The 20,348-nt window shown below is 48.3% G+C and overlaps 1 protein-coding gene across 3 annotated transcripts in view; it reads right to left on the bottom strand.

Annotated features, from left to right (window-relative positions):
* Nucleotides 1-20,348, bottom strand: part of LOC139317386 (CCR4-NOT transcription complex subunit 1-like) — a 125,158-nt gene that overhangs the window by 104,429 nt on the left and 381 nt on the right. The gene's annotated exons all lie outside the window — the stretch shown is intronic.

The raw sequence follows: 20,348 nt of genomic DNA, 5'->3' as shown, positions 1-20,348 counted from the left end.
GAAGTTCCGCACGTTCTTCCAACAACTTTCGAATGACTTGAGGAATCAACGGAAGAGGAGGAAAGGCGTACAGAAGGCCGGGTGGCCAGCGGCACCGCAGAGCGTTGTGGTCCTCTGCCATCTGAGTTGGGTAACGCGTCACAAACCTGGGAAGTTGGGCGTTCGCCGGACTGGCGAAGAGGTCCACAACCGGCAGACCGAAGATGGTGACAGCCTCCTGGAAGATCTCGGGATCCAGTTGCCATTCTGACTGATCTATCAGCTGCCTGCTGAGCCAATCTGCTCTGACATTGTCCACGCCCGAGATGTGATCGGCCTTCAGAGACAGAACGTGACCCTCGGCCCAAGAGAACAGCTTCTCTGCTTCCAGCATCAGGTCCCTCGACCTCGTGCCCCCTTCCTTGTTTATATGGGCCTTGGCGGAGATATTGTCCGTGAGGACGAGAACGTGCTGGCCCCGCAGCAGAGACTGAAAGTGGCAGAGAGCTAGTCGAATCGCTCTCAACTCCAAGAGATTGATGCTCAGCGTTTGTTCCGAAGATGACCAGCGGCCCTGCACCATCTGATCGTTGAGATGGGCTCCCCAGCCCAGGAGACTGGCATCTGAGGTCAATGTCAGCCGATCCGGGAGCAGGAACTGCGTGCCGAGAAGAAGGTTGGGACCTGTCCACCAGTTGAGGGACATGGAAATTTGAGGGGGAAGAGGGACCTTGTGGAGAGAATCGCTGCGACCCGTGCGCTGAAAGGGTAGCAGGAACCACTGCAACGGCCTCGTGTGTCTGCGCGCCCATGGCACTATCGAGAAGCACGAGACCATTTTTCCCAACAACTGGGATAGATGTAGTAGAGGAATAGTCCGCTTGGATTGAATGAGCCGAATCAGGTTGCGAATGCTTTCCGCCCTGTCCGGGGAGAGGGAGACCTGGCCCCGAACGGAGTCGATCACCGCCCCCAAGTGTTGAAGAACAGTGGTTGGGTGCAGATGACTCTTTGGGAAATTGATCGAAAACCCATGGTCCTGAAAAGAGCCGATGACATGGGCCAGGTCCCGAGATGCTTGACTTCTGGAGGAGGACAGGACCAGGACGTCGTCCAGATAGCACAAAACCCTCACAGGTAACATCCGGAGAGCAGCCGCCACCACCGCCACCAGTTTTGTGAACGTCCTTGGGGCAGATGACAAGCCGAAGGGCATTGCACAGTATTGATAATGGTCCTCCCCAAGTTGGAAACGCAGATACTGGCGATGGGCCGGGAGGACCGGAACGTGCAGATACGCCTCCCTGAGATCCACAGACTGGAGGAGGTCGCCCCGTCGCACTCCCGCGAGGATAGATCCCAGGGAGTGCATCTTGAACCTGCGGTAGCGGACCGACAGATTCAGCTGCTTCAGATTTAAAATGGCTCTCCAACCCCCCGAATGTTTGGGGACCAAAAAGAGAGTTGAATAGAAGCCCTTGCCATGTTGATCCAGTGGAACAGGTTCTATTGCACGGATAAGGAGTAGGTGGAGTACCTCCTTCCGCAAGAGAGCGGTCTTGTCGGGGGAAAGGTGGGTTGGACAGCGGACGTAGCGAACCGGAGGGCGTCCTAGGAACTCGATGGCCAGGCCTTGAGATACTGTCCGAAGAATCCAGGCGTCCTTGGTTGAGCGTTCCCATTGGTGGCTGAAAAGTTGGAGCCGTCCGCCAATGGGATCCTGCAGACAGTAGTCATTTGCCTCGACGGGATTGGCGGAAACCGGCTCCACGGAAGGGGCGTCTGGAGTTGCCGGCTCTGGACCTGTCCCGAAACCGTTGCCTGTCCGCTGATCGGTCGGACCCAGGAAAAAAGTTTCGCTGTGAGTAGGGGCCCCCCGACCCTGACGAGGCCCGAAAGGGCTGACGTTGGGAATAGGGAGCGTAGCGCCTTTCCGGTCTGCGGTATGAAGACGTGGGCATCACTTTCCTTTTATCTTTGTCCTCGATCAAGACAGGATCGAGGGCAGGGCCAAAGAGGCTCGGGGCCTTAAAAGGGGCCGCCGCCAACTTCCACTTTGCTTTGGCATCAGCTCTCCAATTTCTGAGCCAAAACAGTCTGCGAGAAGTGACAGACGAGGCCAATGCCCTTGAGGCGAACTTCACGGAGTTTAATGAGGCATCCGCCGAGTATTCGGTGGCAGCGACAATTTTATTTATATCTTGGTGAAGACGAGTGTCTTCCGGCGGTAGTCTCTCCTGAAGTTGCCTCAACCAAAGCAACGTGGCTCTATTAAAGAACGACGTAGCAGTCGCCGTCCTAATTGTCCAAGCAAGAGATTGGTGCTCCTTACGAAAGGAGAGTTCAGTCTTTCTGTCCTCTGATTTAAGAACGTCCAAAGCGTCCGAAGACAAGAGCGAAGAGGAGGAAAGGCTTGCAATCGGGGGGTCAACCACAGGTAAGGATAATAAAGAGTCCAATTCCGGAGCCCCACAATATAGCTTTTTGTCCAGGCTGGTAGGACCCATCAGAGAGCCTGGTTGAGACCAGGGGGACTGTAGGACATCAGCAAAAAGTTGAGGGCATGGAATAAAGTCTTTCCCCGGCTTGGATGACGAAAACAAGGCCTCATGAGGAGCTGAGGAAGTAGAAGGTTCAGCTGATGGGACACCCATATTAGTGACCTGTCTAGCTTTATGCAGCAGAGATTTAAACAGCGAAGGCCGGAATAAGCCTGAAAAGGCCGGGGTGTCCGGAGCAAGGCCTTCATCCTCTGAGAACTCCAATTCCTCAGGCAGCTCCTCCTCCTGCTCAGAGTCCTCAGAAGAGATGTGAGCCATCCGGGATGGGGACTTGGAACGACCAGGAGCTGAGTGCGAAGTAGAGGACAGAGCCGGAAGAGGTTGCTGAAGGACAGATTGTTGAAGACCGGCAGCCAAAATGGAAGAAAGAGCGTTGGACAACGCTGCCTGGAGGTCCACCTGTGGAGTCAGCATCTGCCCGTCTGGACCCCGGAGTCCGGCAGCGGTAGGGGTAAACGTCGCTTCAGCCCGACGAGAAGATTGAGCAAGAGGTTCAGCAAGTCCCACAGCCGAAACATCTGGTAAGGACATAGAGGTCCTTTTCGATAGGCCACAAGACAGTCCAGGTGGGACCTGAGAAGTGGGGATGTCACGTTCCTGGGCGAGCGCCATACCCCGGTCAGGAGCAGCTTCAGGGGCCAAAGGTGAGTGACCTTGAGGAGGCAACTGCTGGCTGGATGCGAAAACAGAAGCAGAGGTGGCCAGCCTGGCCCTATCATATTGCCTCTCAAGCGCTCTATGCCGGCGCTGGGCATCTTTCTCCGCCGCTGATGAGAGCCTGTGCTGGTGAGGCTCAGTAGAAGCGGCAGCAGGCCGTCCTCGTGACTTTGATTTGTGCTTGGCCGGGGCCCTGGGTGGGCTGGGCTCCCGCTCCGAGTCAGAGGACAAAAAGGAGTCTGCCATAACAGGGGGAAAGTCAATATATATATGCAAAAAAACTTGTGTCTTGTTTGTTTGTCTTTTTTTTTTTTTTTTTTTTTTTTTAACTATTATAATAATCAATATTTATGGTTTTTTTTTTTTTTTTTTTTTTTTTTTTTTGTAACAACGGTAAGAACTATATACAAGAGTTAACGCAGTCTCCTATGATGGGGGTGTGTGCAGCAGGTAACAAGGAGATGCGGTGGAAAGGAGACCTCAGAAGGCCCCAGCTGCCCAGGCTCCGAATTAGGGAAGGCTGGCCTCTGATCCCAGCACACAGGGATGGCGATGAGGCAAGTCAGAAATCAGAAGTGCTCGAGGGACCCCCCATAAAGAGGGAGAAAACCATCCGGCACAGGAAGGATCGGAGCGACTAGCCGAGGAAGGAGACAAAATGGCCGACGCACCGCAGACGGTCTCAAAATGGCGCCCGCAGCGCTCCGACAGGCCCAGGCCAGCAGCGGTTAAATCGGGCGAGCTTGGAGTATTAATCGAGGCCAAAAAGCTCGTCCTTCTGCCCAGCTACACGCCCCAAGGGCGCCGCCCGAAGGTCGGACGCCCAGCACTCACACCACCAGCTGCTCGGGACGGCGAATCTCCGCAATCTCTCTGCCGATCGAGGGGCTGTCAATACAGGCAAGGCAAGCTGGCTGCGTTAATTAGGCCTGGCTTCGGCAGGCGCGATCACACACAGACGTCAGAGCCTGCAGGGCAAACCTTGCAAAGCTCCGGAGCCGCCCCTATGAGCCGAAGTCCAAATCAAAGGTGTGGGGGGTGCCCGCGGCGATCCTCAACGCCCGCACTCACACCGGCGGCTGTAATAGAGGGCAGGGGACCGCCCCGAAGGGTCGGAAGCCCCAGCTGCGGTCTGACGGCCGTCAGAGACCTCGGGAGAAAAGCGGACTGGAGCCCCAGCGCCGATTTCAATTCCCTGCAGCTTTCTCCTCTATAGGCTCTTACCGAGGAAAAATACTAGCAAAAAAATAAATAAAAAGGCCTAACGCCAGAATCCTAAGAAAAAGGTTGAATACGAAGAGAGAAACACACACCAGTCTTCAGTGACTGAGTGAAAAGACTGGTGCATTATGGGAGCAGGGGGCGTGGCCACAGGGCGAAGAGAGATATGTCTAAAAATATCACCCAGTCAAAAGGAACTGATGATGAAGAAACCCAGCTATGGACTGCAGGAGCAGTACTCTGGAAAAAATGTTCAAGAGGTAGTCCTTGACTTACAACAGTTCATTTAGTGACTGTTCAAAGTTACAATAGCACTGAAAATTATGACCATTTTTCACATTTATAATTGTTGCTGCATCCCCATGGTCATATGATCAAAATTAAGATGCTTAGCAACTGACTCATATTTATGACGGTTGCAGTGTCCCAGAGTCATGTGATCACTTTCTTAAACCTTCTGACAATGAGGAAAGCAAATTCACTTATCATGTCACTAACTTAACAATTGCAGTGATTCACTTAACAACTGTAGCAAGAAAGGTTATAAAATGAAGCAAAATTCACTTAAGTGTCTCGCTTAACAACAGAAATTTTGGGCTTGTGGTTGTAAGTCAAGGACTACCTGTAAAGCAGGGCTATCAAACTCACGGCTCGCAGGCCGGATGCATCAAGTGCTGGCCACGCCCACATCCAGAAAGGGGGAAGTCCCAATATGTCACATGACACCGCGAGTTTGACACCTCTGCTGTAAAGAGATGTCATAGAAAACTGTTTTCTATGTTATTTGTTCCACCAGAACCTCTTTCTCTGTTAATAAGACTTAAACTGAGTTCTGATCTCACTGTAATACTGGAATTTTATAGAGTTCAAAGATTCACAAACTTTCTCTTACCACTTCAAGACTTCATCCAGTAACAAACCATGGCAAATGGAAGATTGTGGCTTGAAGAGGAGTTAATTTGAAGAGCATGAATTACCAAATAATGTGAAAGATAGATGTGCTATGTATTTATGAAACTATGGGAATGTATAAGGTGGTCTGCCTTTGTGGAGCAGGGTTTATGATATATGCAGAGAAGTGAAGGTATAAGGTTAATTATGAATGAAAGGCCTTAAACCAGAAAATATGAATTTCTACTCAGATTCTCATGCTCAGGCTTACACTATCTTTATGATACCCAACATATACCGTGTTTCCCCGAAAATAAAACCTTGTCTTATATTTTTTGAACCCCGAAATAAGTGCTTGGCCTCATTTTCGGGGAGGTCTTATTATTTTGGGGCACATGGAGCAAGACGGGGCTCCTCTTGTCGTGTTACCTGATTTTCAGCTCTGTCTCCCTAACCCTAATCAGAGGAAATGGCAGGGACCGGCTACGCATGCGTTTAAATATTTTTTGGGAGGGCTTATTTTAGTGCATGCGCTCAAAAGCCCAATTTATTTATTATTATTTATTTATTAATTATATTTCTATATTGCCTTTCTCCTGTAGGACTCAAGGCGGTGTACAGTCAAGAAAAATATAGACATACAAACATCATAAAATTGCTAATTAAAATTATTACTAAATTTGGCCAATTAAATAAAACCCAGAATTAGATAAACATTTTTCTAAAAAATCATTCACATGTTCATATGTTTAGCCCCGCCTGTTGGAACATCAGGGTCTTGAGGGCATGGCGGAAAGCACGGAGATCAGGGATATTCCGTATCTCCGGGGGCAGTTCATTCCAAAGGGTTGGAGCCCTCAGAGAAGGCCCTCCCCCTGGGAGTTGCCAGTCAGCATAATTTGACTGGCGGTACCCTGAGTAGTCCCTCCCTGTGAGAACGAACTGGTCGGTGGGAGGCTATTGGTGGCAAAAGACGGTCTCGTAGGTACCCAGGTCCTAAGCCATGGAGTGCTTTAAAGGTGATGACTAACACCTTGAATCACACCCGGAAGACCACCGGGAGCCAGTGCAGCTCACGTAGGAGAGGTGTTACATGGGCGCAACAAGCTGCGCCCATAATCACCCACATGGCTACATTCTGGACCAGCTGGAGCCTCCGGGTGCTCTTCAAGGGGAGCCCCATGTAGAGAGCATCACAGTAGTCCATACAGGAGGTGACTAGGGCATGAGTGACTGTGCGCAAGGCGTCCCGATCCAGAAGGGACGCAACTGGCGGATCAGGCGAACCTGATAAAAGGCCCCCCTGGCCATGGCCGTCATGTGCTCTTCTAAAGATAGCCGTGAATCCAGGAGGACACCCAAGTTGCGAGCTCTCTCTGTGGGGAGTAAGGTCTCATCCCCAATTGTCAGTGATGGTACCAGCTGACTATACCGGGACGCCGGAAGCCACAGCCACTCGGTCTTGGAGGGGTTGAGTCTGAGCTTGTTTCTCCCCATCCAGATCCGCACGGCCTCCAGGCAACGGGACATCACAGTAAGGGCATCATTGGGGTGGTCCGGGGTGGAGATGTATAGCTGTGTGTCATCAGCATACTGATGAACACTCACCCCGAAACCACGGATGATCTCGCCTAGCGGTTTTACATAAATGTTGAACGGAAGGGGTGAGAGGACTGACCCTTGCGGCACCCCACAAATAAGGTGCCTCGAGGTCGACCTCTGACCCCCTGCCAACACAAACTGCGAACGGTCAGAGAGGAAGGAGGAGAACCACCGAAGCACGGTGCCCTCTATTCCTAATCCCTCCAGCCGGTGCAGTAAGATACCATGGTCGATGGTATCAAAAGCCGCTGAGAGATCTAATAGGACCAGGACAGAGGAACAACCTCTGTCCCGAGCCCTCCAAAGATCTAATTGAGCTTATTATCAGGGGATGCCTTATTTTTGGGGAAACAGGGTACATCATCTTTTCCATTTCCTTCCTTCTTACCCAAGCAACAAAGCACCCACCAGGGTGGATAAAAATCAATGATTTAAAAAAAAAATCAGATTTTTTTTATTTAAATCGGATTTTTTTGATTTTAATCGGATTTTTTTGATTTAAATCGGATTTTTTTAAATAAAATGCTTTTTGAGGAAAATATATTACCATCCAAAGGTTAATCCATCATGAAATAAAGATTAGTTTTTTAATTATGTAAATAAGTTTTTACATAGTTTTTTAATTATGTAGAATAAGGCTGTATATGTTTAATTTTTTTGGTAAATAAATTCCATTAATCCATTCACAATGTCATGCCCTTCCAGAGGTTTTTGTAAGATTATTGGGCAGTTTCTCTGCCTACAAGATATTATCACAGATGCTTGGTTTACTTTTGCAGTTCTCAAAACTGAATTTGACTCAGCAGAGATCACATGCCTCTTCTTCACAGCAAAAATGTTATAACATGAACAGAGTTGAGAAAAAGACCTTAATCCTATTGTTCTACAAACCTACGAATACAGAATCAACCCCTTCAGTGCTAAGTTTCAAGAAGTTCAGTGAAACAATATTTTTCTGATTGTTTGGAGTGGAATAGATCTGCACAAAAAGAAAGTGAAACTAAGTGTGAGGAGGAAGGGGCAAGCAGACAAGCAGTACAAAATGAAAGTGAAATTTTCTGAGCACAATACTGCACAGCCACAGACAGACAAATCTTTGGATCTTTTTGTGTGTATGACCTGAGGTTTATCACATTCTTTCCTTGGAGGAAAAAACCTATAATGGCAGCAGGCCGTAAAAAAGACCCAGTTTGGCAATATTTTAATGAAGTTCCTTTACCTATCGGTAAGGCAGGCATGCGTGCAAACTGCAAACACGCATATTTTAAAGAAAGTCACACCAGTGAACTGGTGAAGTCACTTAAGCACTTGGATTTAGAGACTGTTCAAGTAATGATTTCACTATTAACAGCAGTAGCTTCTTCTGCAGGCGTTGAAAGAATATTCTCTTCCTTTGGACTCATTCATTCTAAATTGAGAAATCATTTGGGACCCGATAAAGCAGGAAAGCTTGTTTTTCTTTTCCAGATTATGAACAAAGAAGAAGATGATGACGAGTGAGCTACAGAGGACAGTATTTAAGTTTTTCATGTGTAGGCTGAGCTGACAGTCTAAATTTCTTAAAATATATATATTTTGTTTAGCCAAATTAGTTAACAAACATGGATGTTTGTTTAAGCAAATAACATATGCTGTAATGTTGTTTCAGTTGAATAAATCTATTTAAATTGTTATTATTAAGGTAATGATTATTTTTCTCCTTCCTAAGTACAACAGAAAAGTTGTCCAAATATGAATGATTAACCTATTAAACTGGGGATAAAAAAACTAATATGAAAAGTTGTTATTCTAAAAATCTTCATCTACTTGCATATTAAAGTTATACCAGCAAGAATTAGTCTTTATGTAGAAAACTATGATTTAAATCAAGCCTTACTGACTAGTGATTTAAATCGTGATTTAAATCAGTTTGATTTAAATCAAATCCACGCTGGCACCCACAGTGCATTCCTATTGTTTATAATTGTTCTGTCTGGCCTCTGGCTCCCTCCTTTGTGAGCCTTCTTCATACAGATATGTTCAAAAATGTAGGGTTTACCATAAAGCTAGTTGCTTTTTCTTTTTAAAAGAACCTATGTCAAATGCAGCAATATTTGCACTACTACCATCAAGAATGGTATCATTTCACAAAAAGAATTCTTAAAACCCTAGCAACTATAATAGTCACAGAATATTACAAACCAAAATTAACAATTGCCTAACTACATATATTGGACTTAGTTGCAATCTTAATTGGCAGAATGCATAAAGAACTAGAATTATTCAACATGCATAGAAATACCACGATGAAACAGATTCAGTAACATTTTTAAAAAGAGCAGCTTTAGTTGATGTAGAACCACGTCTTCTAAAAACTCAAGGGAACACACAGAACATTCCTTATGTTGATTTGGACTCTGGACATCTAGCTTGGTCTACTCTATGTTAACTAGCAGTTTTCCAGGGCTTTAAGAAAAGAATTTTTCCAACCGTGTATGGAGCTGCTAAGGATTCAAATAGAGATATTTTGTTTTCAAATACATATCAGGACATTGAAAAAGATGCTACTAATCCTTAGTCCTATTCTGTAGTCAAAAACCCAAGATACTGTTGTTTTAAAAGATCTAATGGGCTTCATATAAATATTGATAAATGGCACATTCAGAACACTAAAATTCCATATAAAATATTCCAAGTCTACTTTCAAATTGAACAGATGAACAAAAAACACTAACAACATTAAGTTGCTGTCCATGAGAGAAAAATTCTATATACTGTAAGCCCCACAGAATAACAGAGCTAGATGGGACATTGGAGGTTTTCTAATCCAACCACCCTGCTCAAGCAGGAGGCCCAGCCTGACCTATCAACAATTTTTTAATTATCTTCATCATGAACATTTATAATTAGGTTGGTCTGCTGCAAATGACATCATAAAAAATAACTGAAAGATTATGAATCTCAGGCAACCTTCCTGTGAGATGACCTGCTCTTGATAAGTACATTATTATCAATGCCAAATCATACCTAACAAAGAAAGGGATTGGGTTAAAATTACAATAGGAATATCAATTACACAGCAGTGTTGATGTAAAGATGCTGGATTAGGCATTTACAATAAAAATTACAAGGAAATGTAACATTGCAGCAAAAATGTTCACTCTAATTCTATCATGATATCTATATATGTCTACATTCATAGTGTCAGGTATTCTAATGTGGGGCATTAGTTAGAAGTCTAACATTGAAGCATAGCACTTCTGGAAACTCTGGAAATATCTCTCTGTGCAGTGTATTTTCCTCCTCGCTGTTCAGACACTCCTTAACATGGGTATTGCTCACTCCTATTTGCATGGCTGGGTGTCAATCAAACCCTCTGGAGCTGGATACACCCTGCTTCCTGCTTCCTTCCTCAGTCTTTTCACTCAGCCATTTGCAAAGAGCATTAGGGTGTCTATTCTCTGTACTTTCTTAATTATTTAATCTTAAGTTTGGGTTATTTTTTTTTACTTTATTTTTGTTTGGAAGTCCTGTACTTTTCCTGTTGGTTTCCAGGGTCGTTGGTTTGTTGGCAGGTGTGGACGCTGTCCAGATTATACCTGCATCTACCACCCGTCTGGAGAGGAAGTGCCTGGAGCTGTTCAGGGAAGTACTTGCTTTGCCTTATTAAATAACTTAAAAAAAAAAAATAACTGTAAATATCCCTGATTAATTACTCTGGTCTAATTCCTTATTGGAGGAAGAATTTTTTCCTACCTATTAATTGTGGCTTTTTCATAAAAAAAAAAAATTAAAAAAAAAAAGAAAAAAGAAAAATATATATATTAATTATCATAATTTTAATTATTGAAATTCATTCATTGTCATTTGATTATTAATAAATATTGGATTTTGTGAACGGGTTGGTATTATGGATGATATGGAGGCAGTTGCCCTTTCCTCTGACCTGGACAAGAGTCCTTCTCCTTCTCCAGCACCCTCCCCTAAACAGGTCAAGGGGAAGAAGGCTAAATCTTCTAGGCCTGCTAGATCCACCAGGTCTTCTAAGTCTGATAAAGATGCCCAGCGTAGGCACAATGCCCTAGAAAAACAATTTGCCAAGGCAAAACAACAGATGGAGCCAGTGGCTGAAAATGTAGGCCAGGAAGAGTCTGGTAACCCAGGACTCTCCCTTGATGAAGGTCTCATGTCTAGTGATTTGTGTGTGGATTGTCCTTCCACCTCTCAGGGGCTACCTTCCTTTCAGACTAACCAATCTGGTGTCAGGGCTAGGTCAAGGTCCTCTAGTGTTGCCAGCCAATTGTCTCAGGCTTCTCGGCCTGCTCCTGAAGCCACGTTCACCCCCACTGCAGCTGGTCTCCGCCCTGAAGCGGGCCCTGCCTTTGTTCAGCCTGTGGATTTTCAATCATTTTTCACTTAGGCGATGTCCCATATTTTCCAAGTGGGGTTACAGCAGACCACTGGTGCCTTTCCAACTCCAGTCTGTGTTCCTGCCACTTCATGTCATATGCAGCCTCCTTGTGGACAGCAGCAGTCTGTTTCTTATGGCCTCGGGCCTGATCCTGCCCGGGAGGATGATGTCCTGGAGGACTTTGAGATGTCTGATGATGAGGAGGAGGTCCAGGACAAGCCAGCCTTTCCTGGGTTGTTTAAGCCTTCTTTATTTCGTTCTCTGCTACGCAAAGCGAAAGCTGCCACTAATATGGACAACAACACAAATCTGGCCTCTGCCTCTGTCCCTCCTGGCCCAAACAGCAATTTGTTTAATCTGCCTCAACCTGATGATGACTTTGTGCCGTGTCCTGACCTTTTCTGCCAGGTCATTCAAAAGCCATGGGACCACCCCGCTTCGCTTTCTGGCCCAAATTCGTTCGATCGAAAGCTCTACGCTTCGGCTCCTGTGCTGGATGACCTCCTGCAGTTACCTACGATTGATGAACCGGTGGCTAGTCTCACGTCTTCCTCCGTTCTGGTAGGTGAAGCAGGGGATGGCCTCAAGTTTGAAGATAAGCGGGCTGAGATGGCTTTTCGTAAGACGCACCAGGCAACAGCATGGGCCATCCGTGCCTCCACTTCTTCCTTTTTCAACCGGGCATCGCTGGTGTGGTTGCGTCAACTAAGGGAAAGGCTTCCACCCGAGGACGCGCGTTTGCAGCAAGATCTGGCTAAACTGATAGCAGCGGCTGAATATTCAGCTGACGCGTCCCTGGACGCTGTAAAATTTGCATCTCGTGCTCTGGCCTCAACGGTCTCCTCACGACGCCTTCTGTGGCTCCGTAACTGGAGAGCTGACGCCAAGTCCAAGTGGCGTCTGACTGCGGCTCCATACAAAGGACCGGCCTTGTTTGGTTCCTCCCTGGATCCCGTTCTGGTCGAGAACCGGGATAAAAAGAAGGTTCTGCCCACCTCCTTTCGACGCCAAGATAGGCGCTACATGCCTTATAACTGGCAGCCCTTTCGTCAGGAGCAAGGCGCTGGGAGCGCCTCTTATTACAGACCATCTCAGTTCCAGTACCAGCCAGCTTCCGATCGGGCGTCCTTTCGAGACCGTGGTCGCCGACAAGCCAACACCAGACGTCCTTTCAGGTCTTCTTCTTCTGCACGCTACGCCAGAAGGGGCAAGTGACTCACCGTCCCGGGTTCCAATCGGCGGAAAACTCCAGGCCTTTTCCCACCTGTGGCCGCTTACCACCTCAGATGCCTGGATTGTCCAAACTGTCACCAACGGTTTAAGCTTGGAATTCACGTCCATTCCTCGGGACTCTTACATTCATTGTCCTTGGCCGCACCAACCGGAAAAACGGCTTTTGCTATTTCTCGAGATTCAACATCTGTTACAGATACAAGCTATAGAACAGGTTCCTGTGAATCAGCTCCAAACTGGCTTCTACTCAACGCTGTTCCTGGTACCAAAGAGCTCGGGCGAATGGAGAGGCATTTTGAATCTACGACGTCTCAATCAACACATCTTATACCGTCGGTTCAAAATGCATTCCCTCAAGTCTTTGCTCGGTTGCATCCGGTGGGGAGATCTGATGCAATCTGTAGATCTAAAGGAGGCGTACCTGCACGTCCCCATCCACCAGTCGCACAGGAAGTACCTCAGGTTTGCGTTTGGAAATCACCATTTTCAGTATCGGGCAATGCCGTTTGGCCTTTCGTCCGCCCCGAGGACTTTTACAAAGTTGTTGGCAGCAGTTGCGGCGTCGCTCAGGGAGGTGCCTGTTCGTCTGGCATGCTACCTCGACGACATTTTGATCCTGTCATCATCACCTGCACTGGCAATTCGAGACCGGGAGTTGGTAGTTCAGACCCTTCAAGACCACGGGTTCACTTTGAACTTCAACAAAAGTCATCTCTCCCCCACGACTCGTATTCTGCATCTCGGAGCAACGATAGATTCGAGTCGGTGCGTTGTCCTCCTGTCTCCCGACAGAAGAGCCAGCATTCAACACCTGGTATCTCACATATTACTGCACCGGACCGTCCCTCTTCTGACACTTTCCCAGCTTCTGGGAAAACTAATATCGTGCATAGACATTGTACCTTGGGCACGTTTCCATCTGCGTCGCCTTCAATGGTTCCTGCTACCTTTCCAAAAACAGGGCCGGGCGGAATCTCTCTTCAAAGTGACTGTTCCGGCTCCGGTTCGGCTTTCCCTAAGATGGTGGTTGTCTCCGGCTCTCAACAGGGGCTCCCCCTTCCTAGAACCGACAAGGCTAGTTCTAACCACGGACGCGAGTCTGCGAGGATGGGGGGCACATCTCAACTCCCAGCTAGCCCAAGGAGTCTGGTCGTCAACAGAAAAACTGCACAATATAAATTGGCTAGAGCTCAGAGCGGTCAGGTTCGCTCTTCTACACTTCAAACATCTTGTGTATCGCCAAGACCTGTTGATTCTAACAGACAATGTGGCCACCAAGGCCCACATCAACAAGCAAGGGGGGACCCGTTCTTGGACTCTGATGCAGGAGGCGGAGAGACTTCTGTCGTGGGCGGAGCTTCATCTCCTATCAATCAGGGCCGAACATATCTCCGGGGCTGTGAATCGGGAAGCAGATTGGCTAAGCAGAGATCAGATAGATCACGCCGAGTGGCGTCTGGACCCCGGACTTTTCCAGGACCTGGCGACGAGGTTCGGCCTGCCGGTGGTAGACCTGTTTGCGACAGCCCTCAACACCCAATTGCCGAGGTTCTTTTCCCGTTACCCGTCGCCAGCGGCGGAGGGCCTGGATGCTCTTCGGAGTCCATGGCCCCGGGGGCTCCTTTATGCCTTTCCTCCACTACCTATCATCTCCAAAGTGATCAGAAAAGTAATTCAGGAACGGGCGAATCTACTGCTAGTGGCACCGTATTGGCCTCGTCGAGAGTGGTTCGCCGACCTCAGGAACCTGTCAATCGAACCACCGTGGAGGCTTCCACCCGACAAGGTCGTCCTGACTCAAGGGGCCATACGCCACCCGGAACCAGAATGGCTTCGTTTAGCCGTGTGGCATTTGAGCGCATAAAGCTGTTCAAGGACCATTTATCGGAAGATGTCATTTCCATCATTCAGGCCGCTAGGCGGCCCTTGACAGTTCGCATTTATGATGCTTCCTGGACTGCATTTGCGAACTGGTGTAGTTCAAATCACGTTGACCCCACGACGGCAACTGTTCCGGACATTCTACGCTTTTTACATGGGGGTTTTCTAAAGGACTAGCCGCTGCTACCCTTCGTCGTCAGGTGGCGGCTCTGGCCACTGTCCTGTCTGGAGATAATCGTGTTCCCTTGTCTCAGGATCCCAGAATCCGTTCCTTTCTACAGGGAGTCACCAATCTGCGGCCCCCGCCGATTCATCGCTATCCTACATGGGACCTTACATTAGTGTTACAGACATTGACTGCCCCACCGTTTGAACCTCTTTCTTCAATCAGTCTGCGCTATTTGTCTTTAAAGATGGCATTTTTGTTGGCAATTACTTCAGCTCGCAGAGTATCCGAAATTGCGGCCTTGTCTATGAGGAGTGATCTCTGTATCTTCTATCCTGACTGGGTGGTTCTGCGACTTGACCCAGCCTTTATTCCTAAAGTGAATACACGTTTTCATCGGGCCCAAGAAATTATCTTGCCAAATTTCTGTCCGGATCCTCGCCATCCTTCTGAAAGGCGCTGGCATACCTTAGATGTCCGGAGGGCATTGAGACGATATCTTAAGAGGACGGCCCCCTTCCGCAGGACTGAGGCGTTATTGGTGTCCTTTCTTCCCTCTTCCTTGGGTCAGAAGGTATCCTCGCCTACAGTAGACAGGTGGCTTAAAGCCTGTATCGCTAGGGCATATGAGTTACGGGAGGCTCCTGTCCCGGGGGGGATCCTTCCCCATTCTACCCGTAGCGCCGCCACCTCCGCAGCTTGGGCTACCCAGGCATCGGTAGATGATATTTGCCGGGCGGCCACCTGGTCTTCCCTTTCTTCCTTTGTAAGTCACTATCGGTTAGATAGGTTTGCCTCTGCTGATGCTGCCTTTGGCAGGAGAGTTTTGCAGTCTGTAATTTCTCCCCAAGGCCAGCCTTCAGTTTAACTCCCTCCCTCTCTTCTTGAACTTGGGTATGTCCCATGTTAAGGAGTGTCTGAACAGCGAGGAGGAAAATGGTCGTTGCTTACCTGAACGACCCTTTTATCCTCGCTGTGAAGACACTCCGTCCCTCCCTTTTTTTTTGCCAACGGGTCTGGCCTTGGTGGAGGTCTCTTCTTGTTCTCCCTCTGTAGCTGTTCTGTTCCTGTCCTGCACTCTGAGGATTCTTCTGCGTGTTCGTCCTGATGCCTTAGGCCAAGGTGTCTTCATGAAAAGACTGAGGAAGGAAGCAGGGTGTATCCAGCTCCAGAGGGTTTGATTGACACCCAGCCATGCAAATAGGAGTGAGCAATACCCATGTTAAGGAGTGTCTTCACAGCGAGGATAAAAGGGTCGTTCAGGTAAGCAACAACCATTTCAGTGGTCTAACCCTATTGTAACTAAAGAATGTGCAACTGTTGCCAGAGGTAGTGAAAGCTAAAACATAAAACAAAGTAATGAAAATGCATTCCTTTCCAGTACCTAGAAATCTAGCAAAGTTTGTAATCGAAGTACATTCCCAAGGGGTGGATCTACTTGCTCAGAGGAAGTGTGACACCATACAGAATAAGCCAATTCACAATTATTAAGCTTGGTTTCCCAATAACCAACACAACTTCTAGCTTATTTGCCTCCGAGACCATATACACCAAAGACAAATTCCTTGTGTGTCCAATCATACTTGGCCAATAAAGAATTCTATTCTGTTCTATTCTAATTATAGCTTGTGTAGCCTCATCCAGATCATCGCTGAATTTAGCCTATAATAAAGTCCTTACAATTGGACAGGAAGAATTATTAGTTGTCATAATCATAGTTAAAAGGCACCTCATCCCTAAGTTCCACATAACATCTCCCAGCAGTTTCATTAAGAAACAAGTTGGAATCTAACAGCAGAAGACCTCTATAGAATGACCTCTATAGGCAAACAAACAAACCAATTCTATGGGCCCAATTAGTTAGGCTGCCCTATGGGCCCAACTAGTTAGGCTGCCCTAGAGAGCATTATAGTAACTGAAGGAATGCTCATTACTGACAATCCAGATGACAATCACATATCAGGGTGCTGACCTGGCAGGGATTACGGAGACCTGGTTAGGCCAGGAGGGAAGAGTTCCCCTTGTGGAAATGTGCCCGCCAGGTTTCCGTGCATTCCATCAGCCAAGGACTCAGGGAAGGGGTGGGGGAGTGGCAGCAATCATTAGAGAAAGTCTTTGCCCGAGGGAGGCCACTGTTCCTCAGATAGCCGGATGTGAGTCCCTCCTTGTGAAATGGGGTCAGGGGATTCAGATGGGCCTACTGATTGCGTACCTGACTCCCTGCCACGTAACAGCAGTCCTGCCTGAGCTGCTCGACATTATAGCCGGGGTGGCGGTGGAAACCCCCAGACTTATTGTTATGGGGGATTTTAACCTGCCATCCGCTGGTGAGATGTCGGAGACGGCTCGGGAGTTCATGACTTCCATGACGGCCATGGACCTGACCCAGGTAGTTCAAGGCCCCACCCACTTGGGGAATCACACTCTGGACTTGATTTTTGTCTCTGATCAGTGGCTGAATGATCTAAGAATAGGGGATATATCAAGCCCTTGTCATGGTCTGATCATTCTCTCCTTCACATGGACTTTCAAGTCACTTCCACCCACCGCAGGGAGACGGAACCAACCAAATGGTTCCGTCCCAGGCGCCTGATGGACCCCGAAAGGTTCCTGATGGAGCTTGGGCCATTTCCTGAGACTCTGGCTCACGACTCGATTGAGGACCTGGTGGTCGCCTGGGACAGGGCGGCTACTGGGGCCTTGGACCGCGTCGTGCCTTTGTGGCCTCTGACCCGATGCCGATCTCGTCTAGCTCCTTGGTTTTCCAAGGAGCTGAGAGAGATGAAGCGTCGGAAAAGACGCCTGGAGAGCGATTGGAGGACAAGCCGATCTGAATCTGACCGAACACAGCTGAGATCTTATATTAAGACCTACCTAGTGGCGATAAGAGTGGCAAAGTCTAGCTACTTCTCCGCTCTTATTGCATCTGCAGAGAACCGCCCAGCTGCGCTGTTTAGGGTGACCCGCTCCCTACTTCAGGTGGGGGTACAGGAAGATCCCTTAAAAGGTCGAGCTGAGGATTTTGTACAATTCCTGCATAATAAAGTCGCTCAGATTCGGGAAGGCCTGGGAAGAGTTTGACTCTGTGACTCCTGAGGACGTGGACAGGATTCTGGGCAAGCTTAACGCTGCCACATGTTTATTGGACCCGTGTCCCTCCTGGTTGGTACTGGCCTCCCGGGAGGTTACACGAGGCTGGCTCCAGGGGATTATAAATGCTTCTCTGAGTGAGGGTGTCTTTCCCGCTGCCTTGAAAGAGGCGGTTGTGAAGCCCCTCCTCAAGAAGCCTTCCCTGGACCCGGCTATATTATCAAATTATCGTCCAGTCTCCAATCTTCGCTTTGTTGCAAAGGTTGTTGAGAGTGTGGTGGCGCGACAACTACCCCGATACCTGGATGAAGTTGTCTATCTGGATCCGTTCCAGTCGGGCTTCAGGTCACGATACAGCACGGAAACGGCATTGGTCGCGTTGGTGGATGATCTCTGGAGGGCTCGGGACAGAGGTTGCTCCTCTATCCTGGTCCTATTAGATCTCTCAGCGGCTTTTGATACCATCGACCATGGTATCTTACTGCACCGGCTGGAGGGGTTAGGAATAGGGGGCACCGTGCTTCGGTGGTTCTCCTCCTTCCTCTCTGACCGTTCGCAGTTTGTGTTGGCAAGGGGTCAGAGGTCGACCTCGAGGCACTTTGTGGGGTGCCGCAAGGGTCAGTCCTCTCACCCCTTCTGTTCAACATTTATGTAAAACCGCTAGGCGAGATCATCCGTGGTTTCGGGGTGAGTGTTCATCAGTATGCTGATGACACACAGCTATACATCTCCACCCCGGACCACCCCAATGATGCCCTTGCTGTGATGTCCCGTTGCCTGGAGGCCGTGCGGATCTGGATGGGGAGAAACAAGCTCAGACTCAACCCCTCCAAGACCGAGTGGCTGTGGCTTCCGGCGTCCCGGTATAGTCAGCTGGTACCATCACTGACAATTGGGGATGAGATCTTGCTCCCCACAGAGAGGGCCCGCAACTTGGGTGTCCTCCTGGATTCACGGCTATCTTTAGAAGATCATTTGACGGCCGTGGCCAGGGGTGCCTTTTATCAGGTTCGCCTGATCCGCCAGTTGCGTCCCTTTCTGGATCGGGACGCCTTGCGCACGGTCACTCATGCCCTAGTTACCTCCCGTATGGACTACTGTAATGCTCTCTACATGGGGCTCCCCTTGAAAAGCACCTGGAGGCTCCAACTGGTCCAGAATGTAGCCGCGCGGGTGATTATGGGCGCAGCTCGTTGCACCCATGTAACACCTCTCCTACACGAGCTGCACTGGCTCCCGGTGGTCTTCCGGGTGCGATTCAAAGTGTTAGTTATCACCTTTAAAGCGCTCCATGGCTTAGGACCTGGGTACTTACGAGACCGTCTTTTGCCACCAATAGCCTCCCACCGACCAGTTCGTTCTCACAGGGAGGGACTACTCAGGGTACTGTCAGTCAAATTATGTCGACTGGCGACTCCCAGGGGGAGGGCCTTCTCTGTGAGGGCTCCAACCCTTTGGAATGAACTGCCCCCGGAGATACAGAATATCCCTTATCTCCGTGCTTTCCGCCGTGCCCTCAAGACCCTGATGTTTCAACAGGCGGAGCTAAACATATAAACATGTGAATGATTTTTTTTTAAAATGTTATCTAATTCTGGGTTTTATTTAATTGACCAAACTAAGTAATAGTTTTAATTAGCAATTTTATGATGTTTGTGTGTCTATATTTTTCTTGACTGTACACCGCCTTAAGTCCTACGGGAGAAAGGCGGTATAGAAATATAATAAATAAATAAATATATATATATATATATATATATATCCTTCTAATGGAAGAATAGGATTTAAGTTACAGACCATGATAGATGGGGCAAAAGATGTTAAAACAAATGCTACAAATGCTTCCACCATATTTACAAATAAAACTGCAAGACTTATTACCAAATAAATTATAGCAGAGCCCAGATTTGAATCAGCAGTTTCCCAATTTACAGCTTATTTTTATTTGTATCCTGCATTTATTGATTTTACAAATAAAGCGAAGAACATATCCAACATACCTTCCTCCTATTTTCCCCACAATAAAGTGAGTTGGGCTGTGACTTGCCCAAAGTCACCCACTTGGCTTTCATGGCTAACACGGGACCGTAACTCAGGGTCTCTCTTGCTCTCTAATGTAACTACTAGACCAAACTGGCTCTCTTATCCATTTCCATAAACTCTAAATTAAAAACTATACTGTGTGCTAGAATCCTACAACAGAGATCTCGTTCAATCAAGAAAATTAGCAGCAGTTGCAGGGCCGACTTTTTAATCCTGCCGTGTTTTACAACCTGGCAAGTTCACGGGCACAAGGCCTTCAATCCCCACTTGCCGAAGTTCCTCGGCAAGTTCAATACCTCCTCTCCCCCCCCCCCCCCCGCCGAAGAGAGACGCGCCTTGGGCACCCAGAATGGTAGGGAACGAGGAGCTCTGACTAACGCGGCCAAGGGCTGAACTTCCCGGCACTTCTTCCTCCTGGAGTCCTGCAGGAACCGCCCGGGAATAGGAATCCTGCCTCGCCGAAAAAGCGCTTCCGCCAGCCGCGTCCCCCCAACCGCTCGAGGCACCCTCGGGCCTGAGGCGGCAGCGGCACCCGAGAGCCCCGGACCGCCACGTGCTGCCCGAGAGGACAGCGGCGGCCCCGGGAAGCTTCGCGGGGAGCTGCGCCTGGCCCGTCGCCGCCATGGGAGACCAC

Source organism: Pituophis catenifer, unplaced genomic scaffold (assembly GCF_029215685.1).
Source record: "Pituophis catenifer annectens isolate HBS135680 unplaced genomic scaffold, rPitCat1.0.hap2 SCAF_5, whole genome shotgun sequence".
In the NCBI taxonomy this organism is placed as follows: Eukaryota; Metazoa; Chordata; class Lepidosauria; order Squamata; family Colubridae; genus Pituophis; species Pituophis catenifer.
This window is presented reverse-complemented; position numbering and strand designations above follow the sequence as displayed.